At 50.5% G+C, this 12,318-nt stretch overlaps 1 non-coding gene across 1 annotated transcript; it reads right to left on the reverse strand.

Annotated features, from left to right (window-relative positions):
- Window positions 1–7,212: 7,212 nt before the first annotated feature.
- On the reverse strand, window positions 7,213–7,319 carry LOC120696424. Its single transcript, XR_005684194.1, has one exon. It is a non-coding gene; the product is annotated as a small nucleolar RNA R71 (small nucleolar RNA).
- Between the last annotated feature and the right edge of the window lie 4,999 nt (window positions 7,320–12,318).

Below are 12,318 nucleotides of genomic sequence, written 5' to 3' on the forward strand. Positions count from 1 at the left end.
AATTGGATCAGTCCGACTCAGAACAGACCTGATCTGATTCGCCCTCACATCCTGAGGCCGAATATCAAGTCGCTGTCTCACCCTCCCGCCCAACCGCAATAGCCCCGACGGTCGGCGCCAGATCTCGATCGTCTCGCTGGATTCCGAGTCCTTCGATGGCGAGGATGATCAGCAACGTGCAGATCGCCTCCACTGCAACACTCTCCGTGCCGATCGTCGGGCCAACTAGGAGGTCATCTGCCAGGGCGAAGAAGATCTCGAGAACTATGAGCATCGCAACCCTCGGGTTGCACGAAGGCATGGATCTCTACCAATGCCTAGGAACCTCGAGAATGAGTTCGTCGTCCATGAATTCTTCGCCACGCCATTTGCAAACATGGCCACTGTGTTCTAGGTATTCGAGGGTCTTCCTCAAACTCCTGAGATTGCGAAAGCCTGTGCTCGTCACCATGTTGCAGCAGCCTAGACTCACGGCTTGAGGAAGGAGTGCTCCAACTATAGCAGTCGAGCTCCAACAGCTCGGTATGCCCCCATCGCCGCGACGAGGAGGTCGACCAGCCGGATCTTTGCGCCCGCCTCGACCACCGCGATCTTTGACCCCATGTCAACAACCGTCATCGTGAGCGAGACGACATCTAGCTGGAGCGACATCGCCGCTACGATGAGGAATATGGCATACCCGGCGCCAACCACAACAACCGCGATCATCAACCTCGCGGCAACGACTACAACCCGGCGGACGACTGTTGACGCTCACCAACGATCATTTCCAGACGTCAATTTGATCAGAAAATCATGAGAGTTTGTATTTCTTACACACATCTTTATCCAATAAAGTCCTTAAACCACACTTTACCTTCTAGAAAATGCATGTTGTGTTTTTTGAGCTAATATATAGGTTACAAGCACACTTTGGCCCAACATAAAATCACAGAAAATATCAGAGCGACGATTTAGGCTCAGATAGACCAAAAGTGATGCAAGAACCCAGTTCAGATAAGCCAAGACAGACCAAAACCAACATGAACCAGACAGGGAGGCCCAGGACAGCCTGCTAGAAGAAGATGGGGGCGGTTGGCGCCACTGGCAGGCCGACCGACATACCAGGTCGACCGACTTGGCCTGTGGGGCCCACCGCCTTAGCCAAGCCACGTGTCGTCTCTTGGTTGGTCCCTTAGGTCGGTTTGGAGAGTTTCACCCCGTGGCTCACTACTATAAATACAAGGGGGGTGGAGAATAGAACACACACACACACCACACTTACCTCTCTTCTCTTGTTCACCTCTTGCATAGTCTTTAAGCCTAGTGGAGTTTAGGAGAAGTCTAGGAGTCTTCGAGTCGCCGGATCTACTCGAGAGTTCTGGTATGGGGTCATCTCTAGCTCTCTGTTGTAATATTTGGTTGTTTGTAATAGAATTAGACTATGGTTACCGATATCTGCTCGAAGTATGTTCTGAGTTATCAGATATATGCTTCTTGATATGGTTGCGTTATTGTTCAATGCTTGCATTGCATGATCGCCCTGTGCTTGAGATGGTTAACACATCGTGCTTAGAACTCTATCAACTGCTCCAATATTCATATGTTTGCCCTAGTGTGATGTCTGTGCATCCGGAGGGTGAGGGCTCCGCGCGGGACACTAGAGTATCCCTTACTAGTGTGGACATGGTGTCTAGATTAGCTAAGAGTTGTTGGATGTCAACTATACCCATGGTTTGTAGAGGTAGCCAGCAGGTGGTGATAGCCCTGTCCAAGCCCGAGTAATCCTCCACGTTCGGTATGGGGGGTAGGAGGTACATAAAGCCGCCGGGGTGTACGGGCTCCTCCCATTGCTTCGATAGCGGTCTCCCTGTTGTGTAGTTTAATCTCTGACGATCTAACCAATGAGATAGTATAGATATAGTGTAACACTCTAATTTAAATTTCTGCTTTTAAATAATGAATTTAATTGGCTTTATTTAATTTTCTAGAATTTATATAAAGTAATTAAAATTTATTTTAGGGCTAACATGTTTGTGCATTCATGCTGGTGCATAATTTTATTTGATTGAGTGTGGGTTGAATTCAAATTCAAATTCAAATTTGAATTCAAATAGATTTAGTTTGGTTTGAATTAGAAATAGAAAAGGAAAGGAAATAGAAGAAGAGCAGAACCAAACCCAGCTCATCAGCTAACCCAACCCGGCGGCCTCCTTCTGCACGCAGCCCGCTTCTCCGTTTAAGCCCAGCTGTCAGCGTCTTTCCTCCACAGACAGCGCCGCTCCGCGCCCTCCTTTTCCTTTCCGACGCTGACGAACCGGCCCCACGCGCCCAGCCTTGCTTTGCGCGCTCACGCCCCCGTGCTCGCACGCACCCCTTACTCTACCCAGCGCCGCCGCCAGGAGGCCATCGCCCCTGCGTGCCCCTTCTCACCTCCTCATTCCCCGGTGTGCTCCCACCGCCCATGGTCCATCCTCGAATAGATCGATGCCGCAGAAGCCGAGCAGAAAAGCTATCATCATCAACTGCTTCAGAAATCCCCGACGACCCCCCTGCGTGGCATGCCTTGCCTCTCCGTGCGGCCGTGGCGCCGTGCCCCTGCAGGCATGGCCCTCGCGAGGCCAACGAAGTACCTCGCCGCCACCGCAGTACGTTTTCCTTCTCCATGCTGCCCTACGTACCTGACTAACATTGATCCTCCTGACTAACATTGATCCTCCTTAGCCTCACGGGCACATAGGAAGGCTCATCCTTTTGTTGCCGTCATTGGTTCAACCTGCTAGTACTGCATCAATTAATTTATCACGTCATGCTAGGATGTGTTGGAGCCCAGAACAGCTGCTGCACCCCTCGCTTCACTCTCTCGCTCATACTCACCAGCGACCCAAGGAGGAAGATGAACAGCACGATATCGGCGATGAACGCCCTGGGCGACGAACGCCCTGTATGTTGGCCTTTTCATTCAACACAAATCGGCACCTTACAATGGAGGACGTACATGGCTATTTATCATCCGTGCACACACCTTGGAGCCACGGCCTCCATGCATGCGCTCGCCACGATCCATGCACCACGGCCGCCACGACTCCGCGCGTCGCGCGCTTGACCCGGCCGCATCCTGCACGAACGGCTCCACGTTCCCAGCCTCCATCATCTCCTATCTTCACGCCTAAGCCCCTAGACTCGATCAACATGATTCACTAATCACCTACGACCTGGTAAGCCTCACCGGCTCCTTGCATGGCGATCACACACGATCACACAACATGCAGCACAACTCACACACGATCACACAACATGCAAACATGCAGCACAACTCACACACGATCACACAACATGCAAACATGCAGCGCAACTCACACAGCCATGTCTAGCTCACTGCTAACAGGATGCAGCGCCATCCCTCCCCAATCCTGCTCGTGTGATGCACCATGGGCCGTGCGGCCAGGTCTCCACGCTGGGCCCCAGCCCATCTCCCAGCCAACTCATATCTTTTCTCCTAGGCCAAGCCCAACCCGGCAGCAGCAACACCTCGATGTACTCATCGATCCGAAGTACGGATGCTCTCGCTGTTGCAACAGACTCCGAAATTGACGGCCATGTTCCGCTCGACCGTGTGCGTTGATGACGGGAGCAGCTGCGATATTCCCGTGCCCCTCTCGCTCTATAAACCGAGGCACCGCCAGTCGCCCTTCCCATCTACTCGAACTTCCTCCCATCGCCGAGTCATCGCAGCCCTTCCTCTCGGTTCCAGTAAGTTGCCGTCGCCGCCACCACTTCCTGTCCATCAGCGCGACGCCGCTACGGCAACGTCTCATCCATCTCGCACCCACTTTCTCGTCACAGGACCGACAGAAGGAACCGCCGCCGCTCGACGTCGCTCATTGTCGCCGTTCCAGGAAGTCCCAGTTCGAGCTCTCCACGTCCCGAGATCAGTCCGCGCCGTCGCAGCCCTCCCCAGTGCCCTAGGTGAGTTCCCCGTGCCGAGAGCTTTCCGTTTTGCCGCTTCCGGGCATTTTCCGTGGAGCGTAGATCGATCTAGGGTTGTAGCATAGAGCCATGTGCACACGTTCATGGAGGTCTGTCCCTGCGCTTCAGAACGTGAAGCGTTCTGTTGGCCAGAGGAAGAAGAAGGTCCATCAGCCGTCCGATCTAAAACCCACGGTGTAGATTAGATCAGGAGATACCCCTTCGTGTGGACTTGGTTCACCGTAGACCGCAGTTCAATTTTCTCTGGTCCATGGAACCCGTAGACCGAGTTCACAGCACAGTGCACAACATATCCCCCACGTGAAGGCTGCTGTACACATGCCACTTTTGCATTTCAGCCCCTGTCCTTAGTCGTTATTGCAGCACAACTTTTCTGTGTCTTGCTAATCTTGTCTTCTAGCCCCTGAATACCTTGTTAATCACTATTTTGACCCTAAACCTTGTACGTAAGACACCCCAGAACATGTTCTGATGCAAGTTTTCGGGTTACTATTCACGCTACAGTACGCCCATTACAGTTTAATCCCTGTGATTTGCACAGTATTTCAGATAAACCCTTGTATCTTATAACGCTTATATCTTTTTATTTATAGCTCCGTTTTTATTGGTTCTTGCGTCCACGCGATCGTTGTAACACATAGAATAGTTCTAGACTAGTTTTGTGCGCTGTTTTCATGTATTGTTGTATTATTTCTTAGTTTTTGCTATTGTTTGCATGTATGTATATGTTGTGGACTTGTTTTGGCGTTGCGATCGTGAGTAGACGCTGAGTTACCGGAGGAGCCTCAGTACCAGTACCAGGAGCCATCTTCTGAGCAGTTTGAGCAGCAGGAGAACTTTTGAGGAAGGCAATTATAACAGGAACAACCTATCACTTTAAATACATTTTTCATACTGCATTTAATACTGTATGCCTATAAGGATTTCCTAGCCACATTTATCCTTTATATATTACCTTGGGTTGCATTTTGTTTAGTTGTGCTAGGTTGCTGCGCTATAACACACTCTGGTCCTTTTTAATTAATTTGAATAATGGTTTACTTGAACTTAATTCTGAGAGTGGCCCTCTGTGCTTCGTGCTTGGGTGGCTCACGTCTCGTTAAAATATGGTTTTTGTAGAAACATGGTTTAGGGGGCCAGCACGGTGCTTAGTGCTTGGTTGGCCACTCTCCATAAGGACCGGTTCATAGAGCGACAACCTGGGACAACAGCGCTACCACAAGGCTAGAATGGGATAGACTTGGCGTAATAATTAGATCTTTTTGGTTTGGAGTAACTTACCTGCGGGGCAGGGGCGGTAAGCTTCTATGTCCCTCGTACTGAGTGGCCTCGTCTGTGCTTCGTGTCTTGACGCCCACTAGACCTGCTCCATAGTCGCCAATCCACCCTCGCGGTTACTCCCTACCAACGAGATTCTTTGTAAAGGCCTCGTAGTGAGTCGCTAGTCATCTCACCTAAGGAAGTGTGATGAACAACTGGCATAGCTCACGACTTGTGGGTAAAGATGTGCAACCTCTGCAGAGTGTAAAACTGGTATACTAGCCGTGCTCATGGTTATGAGCGGCCCAGATCCTCCTTTTGATTAGTGGGGTTATCTCCTTCCGACGAGGGAGGTGCCTCTCGGGGTTACCTTGGTGTGGTTTTGGTATGGTTCTCAGTAGTTCCATAATTAATTCTGATTAATTACTATGTAACTGGGTTAATGGTAATTCATCAACTCGTAGTAAATAGCTTTAATAAAATTTTGCCAACACTTAAAAGCTAATGCAGTCAGTCAGCCAACCTTAGAGCCTCATAGTTTGTGTTATACTTGTTGAGTACAAGTTGTGTACTCACTCTTGCCTCTTCTCTACTTTTTCCTCTCGGATACACTACTGCTGCTCAGTTCCTGTCGACGTGAGGGAGTTCGCTCAGCGCTACCAGGACTACGAGGACTTCTAGGTGTTCGTCTCCCAGTCGACGTCCCTGTGGCGCCCTGTTCAGCTTCGGAGAGTTCTTTTATCGTATTTGTACTTCGCTTCCGCTGTATCAGACATTTTTGTCATTAATGTAATAAATAACATTCGTATTCGCTTTATTATGTCTTTTTACGTGATATGTGCTATGATATACTGTTCATTCTGTTGTATATACGTGTGACTTGATCCTGGCACGTATATGATTGCTCGGTTTATGTCCTTTTATAAACCGGGTGTTACATATAGCTAGCCTAGCACAGTTGACTCGAGCTCTAACTTCTGCCTTGCTCCCAACCTAGAGCATCTTTTATCTTTTCTTTTATTTATTTATCCAAGAGGGTAGTTTGTGTGTGTGTGTCACACTACCTCCTACCATGTTATATATCTTAACCCTGTTTATGCATGAGAATATCCAATCTATATAATGTTCATCAACTAGTCTATATCTCTTCACTCACCGCCTTCCCTGCGAAAATATAAATGACACCCCGGTATACTCCCGGGTAAAATGCTACAGCGGTATTCCGTGTGCTTGCGGATTTATTCGTGATTCATGAAATACTACCACCCAAAATTGGCGTCTGCGAGCGTCATCGCTGCTTTCCCGGTGGTGACGTGGGTAGGCGCCAACAAGCATTTTTAGCGCCGTTGCTGGGAAAGGCACAGATTGAAGTATATAGACAAAGTTATGAACAAAATTGAAATTGGTATTCACTTGCTAAACAGGCAAACTTGGTTTTGTTTTCTTGTCTTTGTTGATGTGAAAATAGGGTAGTGTATGACCGGTTTTGACTTGCCGTAAAACTTTCATTCCGATCCAGAGTCACTTTTGAGGAGGACGCGAGCTAGTCTTGTATCACCTCGGAGACCACTCTCGGCAGCCGAACCAGTCATCGCATCATCGTCAGCTTCTCAAGCTATGGCCCAGAAGACACTCCATGATTACTCTGCTCCGTCTGCTAACCAGGTCCCTACCGGGCCCGAGGTTAACACCAGAGGAGAAAATTTCGAGATCAAGACGGGTCTCGTTACGATGGTGCAGGCCAGCCCTTTCTGTGGCAAGGCCAATGAGGATGCCAGCGCTCATCTCCAGCAGTTCCTGGAGCTCTGCAGTACTTTAGTTATCAAGGGTGTATCGCAAGATGCCATCCGGCTCCGTCTGTTTCCGTTCTCTCTCTTGGGGAGAGCGAAGCAGTGGTTTTATGCTAATAAGGCTGTTGTGGATACTTGGGACAAATATGCCAAGGCATTCCTCTCGAAGTTCTTCCCGACGGGAAAAACCAATGCTCTTCGTGGTCGGATTTCGAATTTTCAGCAGGCATCAAATGAGTCAATTCCTGAAGCTTGGGAGAGACTTCAGGAGTACATTCTAGCGTGTCCGCACCATGGAATGGACAATTGGCTTATTCTACATAATTTCTACAACGGGTTGACTCAATCATCCCGTGATCATATGGATGCCACTGCGGGTGGAGCTTTCTTCTCGCTAACCATTGAAAGAGCTACACCATTAATCGAGAAGATGATCGCCTCCAACCGCACCAGCGAGGCATGCACTCCGTCAAGGAGGCCGACATGCTCGCTATGAAGATTGATCTCCTCCTCAAGAAATTTGAGGATTATTCCTAATATAAGGCTCAAAAGCAAACACTTCAAGCCTTGGAAACTCGCATGACATGCGAGGTCTGCGGGAATGTTGGACATTCGGGCGACAATTGCCCAGAAACCCAAGAAGAAGCTTTATTTCTCAATGGCGACAATGGGTTTCGCCCACAAGGTGGTCAGGGGTGGAATCAACCACGCCCATACTATCAAGGAGGTAATGGCAATTCAAATTCTTTCAATCCAAACCAACCTACCTTGAGAGATCTTGTCTACGGCCAAGCGAAGATTAATGAGTCCCTTCAGAAGAAGTTGGCTGCTACAGACAAATCTATGGAGACCATCCATGCCAAGATGGACGGATTCTCCACTGCCATCAAGAACCATCTGAGTTTCAACAAGATGATTGAGACTCAACTAGCTCAAGTGGCTGCTGACATGCCCCCTGCTATGGAGAACGTTAAGGCGATAACCACACGAGGAGGAAAAACTACTCAGGATCCGCCTTATCCTAACCATGTCAACAGGAAGAAGGCAAGCCCGGTGGCAGAAGAACTACCTCGGGAGGAGGAACCCGAGAAGGTTCATGAAGGGAAAACGGCTCCGCATGAATTTTATGGCACTCAAGTATTGTCGTTCCCTATGAGGACAAAGAAGACAAATACAGACGAGCAGTTTAGCTGCTTTGTTGAAATAATACAACAAGTAAACATCAAAATTCCTCTGATGGATGCAATGAAGGTCCCAAAACATGCTCGCTACCTCAAGGACATAATCAACAACAAGCGACCGCTGCCAACTACTAAAGTAATCAAGCTCACTGAGACATGCAGTGCAGCTATACTTCAACAATTGCCCGAGAAGAAGAAGGATCCAGGATTCCCAACTATCATATGTTCGATAGGGGCACAGAACTTCGACAAAGCCTTATGTGATTTGGGGGCCAGTGTTAGTGTGATGCCGAAGGCAGTTTTCGACCAACTCAACTATACAGAGTTGACACCAACACCCATGCAGTTGTAATTGGCTGACTCCTCAGTACGGCACACAGAAGGAATTGCTGGGGATGTCCCAGTGAGAGTACGAGACTGTTTTGTCCCAGTCGACTTTGTGGTACTTGATATGGATAATCAGAAGGAGACTACTCTCATTCTGGGGCGGCCATTCCTCAACACAGTAGATGCACATATTGATGTTGGGGCCAGAGAAATCCGACTCCATATCAATGGTAAAGAGGAGAAATTTGACTTCCGACCCAAGAAGAGCAATGCTTGATGATCTGAGTCAAATTTGGGCCAAATCCTCAGAAAATCAAAGAAGTCAAAGTCACACCCTCTCAAAAAGATAGTCTTATACCTTTTATGAAGACACTTATGAAAGAAGATCCAATGAGCTCAAAAAGGTCTAAGAAGAAGGATAAATCAATGGTTACTACATCCGAGGATCCTATTCCTGCGCCGTCTACGCCATCAAAGAAGAACAAGAAGAAATGGCACAAGAAGAACAAGACGTCATCGACCGCTACTACTTCTCCAGGTACGGACGAAATGACCTCAAGCTGATCAGGTATGGAGAAAGGTCCTACTTTTCGGACCCTAAACCAAGAGCTAGCTTGAGGGAGGTTCCCTCCCCTAAGTCAACTGTATCCTTTACTTGCTTTCGAATAAAATTTAATAAAAACTTTCAAAAACAAAATAAATATTTACTACTTTATTTTCCTTTTCCATCATGCGCAGTAAGAATGTTTTAACCCCTTATGAAAGTTGAAAGGTTGAGTTTTGCTTTGCTCTACCATGTTTGTTGTGCCTAGTTTGGAAATAAGAGTGCTCTTGAGTTTAAATCTGTTGGTTATGTAAATACCTTACTAATGAACCTGAAAGTTCCGTGGGTTGCATATGCTTGATCCAAGTCTATGTTGTTGTGAGTATAGATATGGTAAATAAGATTGTGCAAGTTTGTTCTAGTGATGCTTGAAATCTAGAGTTGTTTTCAAAAATCTAAAAAGGCAAGTTCTCCAGTGATATGCAAAGTCCTACCAGAGCCATATGTCACGTTCCATGAAAAACCTTACACATATGCTGCTTGATGTTCTGTTGAGTTTTGTCAAATTGTGTGAACCTAGTGAGATGCTTTTCATGCTTTCTCGATCATAAACACGCACACGACCCGTCCATTTGCTACATTACTACACTGGGAATTAGCACCACCATCTATCCATTCCACATTAATAAATGATCCATATCTTGGTGATCTCTCTTGTAGAACATGTCGGTGTCCTGACCCGGGGGTCCGGATCCCAACTAATAAATGCTGCATGTTTCGTCGTCCCAAATGTTGATGCAAGAGGCAACATAGTAACGCATGGGTTTATCCTGGTTCCGGACACGGGGCCGTAGTCCAGCAAAGGGGTGTGCGAGGGCACTGTATTATCTTGCACCCGGAGTGCTTGTAGTAGGGGGTACAAGCGAGGCGAGAGAGGGAGGGAGGCTCCCAAGTCTCTGCTAGAAGAGGAGTCGGTTGAGGTGAGTGCTCAGTGGTGCTGAGAGTGTGACGATGATCGCGAGTGTAGGTGACCATCCCTGTTAAAGGAAGCCCGCCTCCTCCTTTTATAGTTATAAGGAGGGGCGGTGTACATGAGTAGGGGAACGCGGAAGTCGTCGTCTTCCCCCGAATCGCGGGGGTGCAGTGGTCAAACACTGTAGGAAGTACACTGTGGGGCATGGCGTCGGGCGTGGCAGTCGTCCTGGATGTCGTCCGTGGTCTTGCGGAGATCACGCCGGTGTCCTGCCAGCCCCACAGTGTACGGTCCTCCAGACGTGGCGTGATGGCGTTTCGTGGGCCCTGGAGGTCAGAGTCTTGCGTGCACCAGCGGTGGTGGGGCACGCGGCGGTCCCAGACCCCCCTAGACGGAGTGCTGGCGTGCACACTAGGAGGTCCGGGAGACACGTGGAGGTCTCGGACCCCTCAGGGGGGAGGTCCGGGACTTCGGCTGCGTGTGCTGAGCGTCCCTCCTGGAGGGGCACGTGGCGTCGCCGGGCCCCTTCCCAAGCAGGAGGTGGGTCCGGGGCCATGCGTGTGATGAGGTGGAGTCCGGACGGCCGGAGTTGGCAGAATAGTATGGGAGCAGTGCCGGGCACGTCTCGTCCCGCGTCACAGGTCTCACAGTGTTGCCACAGCACTCGGGATGGCGGAGCAGTGACTGGAGTTGGCGGACGGGACTCCGGTCATAGCCACTGTGGGGAATGGCAGCTTGATGCCGTCTGTCCTGGGCGTTGTGGAGGAGCGGTTGGCTTTTAATGCTTCCGTACGAAGGGCGGGTGAGTGGCAGGGCCGTTTTTCCCTTACGCCGAGGGGTGGCCTCAAGCGAGGCAGAGATGATTTGCCCGCTCGAGGGTAGGTTCGCTACCCTCGAGCGAGGCGGAGATGCGGGGCACGGTCGAGGGTCTTGATGGGAACCCTCGAGCGAGGCGGAAATCGTCCCGTGGGTTCGAGAGGGGTGCGAATGGGCCGCACGCTGGGCTTCTTTGAGTCCTTTCCTTTCTTCCATATTGGAAGGAGGCCGGGGGTCTTCGTGGGCCCAGTTGCCTTAACATGTGTTTACGTCTTTTAGGGTGATCATAGTACCCCGATTAGGGTGTCCCTAATTGTGGTACCCGACAGTAGCCCCCGAGGCTTTGGTCGAGTCAAGGGATTCGGCCAAAGGGTGTTTCGGCGATTTTCCCCCTTGAAGTGACCGGTCGGTGCTGTACACCCGCCAGGCGCACCTGGGTTCGGCCCTGCGGATGTGACAATTCGTTGGTCGGGGAAGTGCGCCTGCGAGGAGAGTTCTTCGAGGCGCGTGCCTTTTTTGGTTTGTTCTGGGGACGAGACATGTCCGCGCGCTGAGGGGGCCAGGGCGACGATGGCGCCTGCTGCTCAGCAGCTGGCGCTTTCGTCGCGCTGTCCCGCGCTCAGGGCCTTGGCCCCGCTTTCCCTGGTTGCCTTGCGGCGCGCCGTTTGAGGGCGGTCGGCCTGAGCCGATGCTGTGCCGCTTAGCGTCCAGGGGCTCAGCTTCGCATTATTTCGTTCAGTCGCGTCTCGGCGCGGTAACCGAGGGCATCCTTTGCTCATGGAGTGCCGCACTATCACGGGCGGTCCAAGCCCTTGTCCTTCGACAGGCTTGAAGCTTGGCGCCTGTTGCAGCTATAAATAGGGGTCGTGGGGTTCCCTTTCCTCTCCAACTTCCCTGCTCTTTCTTCCAGCATCGCCTAAGTCTTGTAATGTTTTCCTTTGCCTTTTGTGACCGTCCCCCAGATGGGGTGGCCTAGCTTTTTTAGGCTTTGGTGCTAGAAGAATGCTTGCGAGCAACGATAGAAAGCTGGAGAGGGCGTGCGCACCATCCCTCAGCTTCAGTGGGATCAACAGAAGAGCATTGGGCCCGTGGGGTCCTGCTCTTGCGATGTACCCTAGCCTGAAGGGGGATGGAGGCGCCTGACCATGGCGATGGTGCCAGGTCTGGTGGCTGTTCTTCGCATCGTCCCCCCCCCCCCCCGGCGACATGGTTGCTCTCGGGGAGACGGTGCGGAGGGTGCTGTCCGCCAACTCGATCCCCCGCATAGTCTTCGGTGGTGGAGATGCTAGAAAAAAGCTTGCGAGGAGAGCATCCCGTTGAACCTGTGCGGCCTGGGGGCTGTTCCTGGCATCCTTAGCAGCCTGGCCGTCGCGTCAGCCAGGGGCTCAGTGCTTTTCTTCGTCGCTCGCTCCTCCCCAAGACAGGGAAAATTGCCATGCAGGTGGCAATGTGTTTGTA

Source organism: Panicum virgatum, chromosome 2K, assembly GCF_016808335.1.
Source record: "Panicum virgatum strain AP13 chromosome 2K, P.virgatum_v5, whole genome shotgun sequence".
Taxonomy (NCBI): Eukaryota; Viridiplantae; Streptophyta; class Magnoliopsida; order Poales; family Poaceae; genus Panicum; species Panicum virgatum.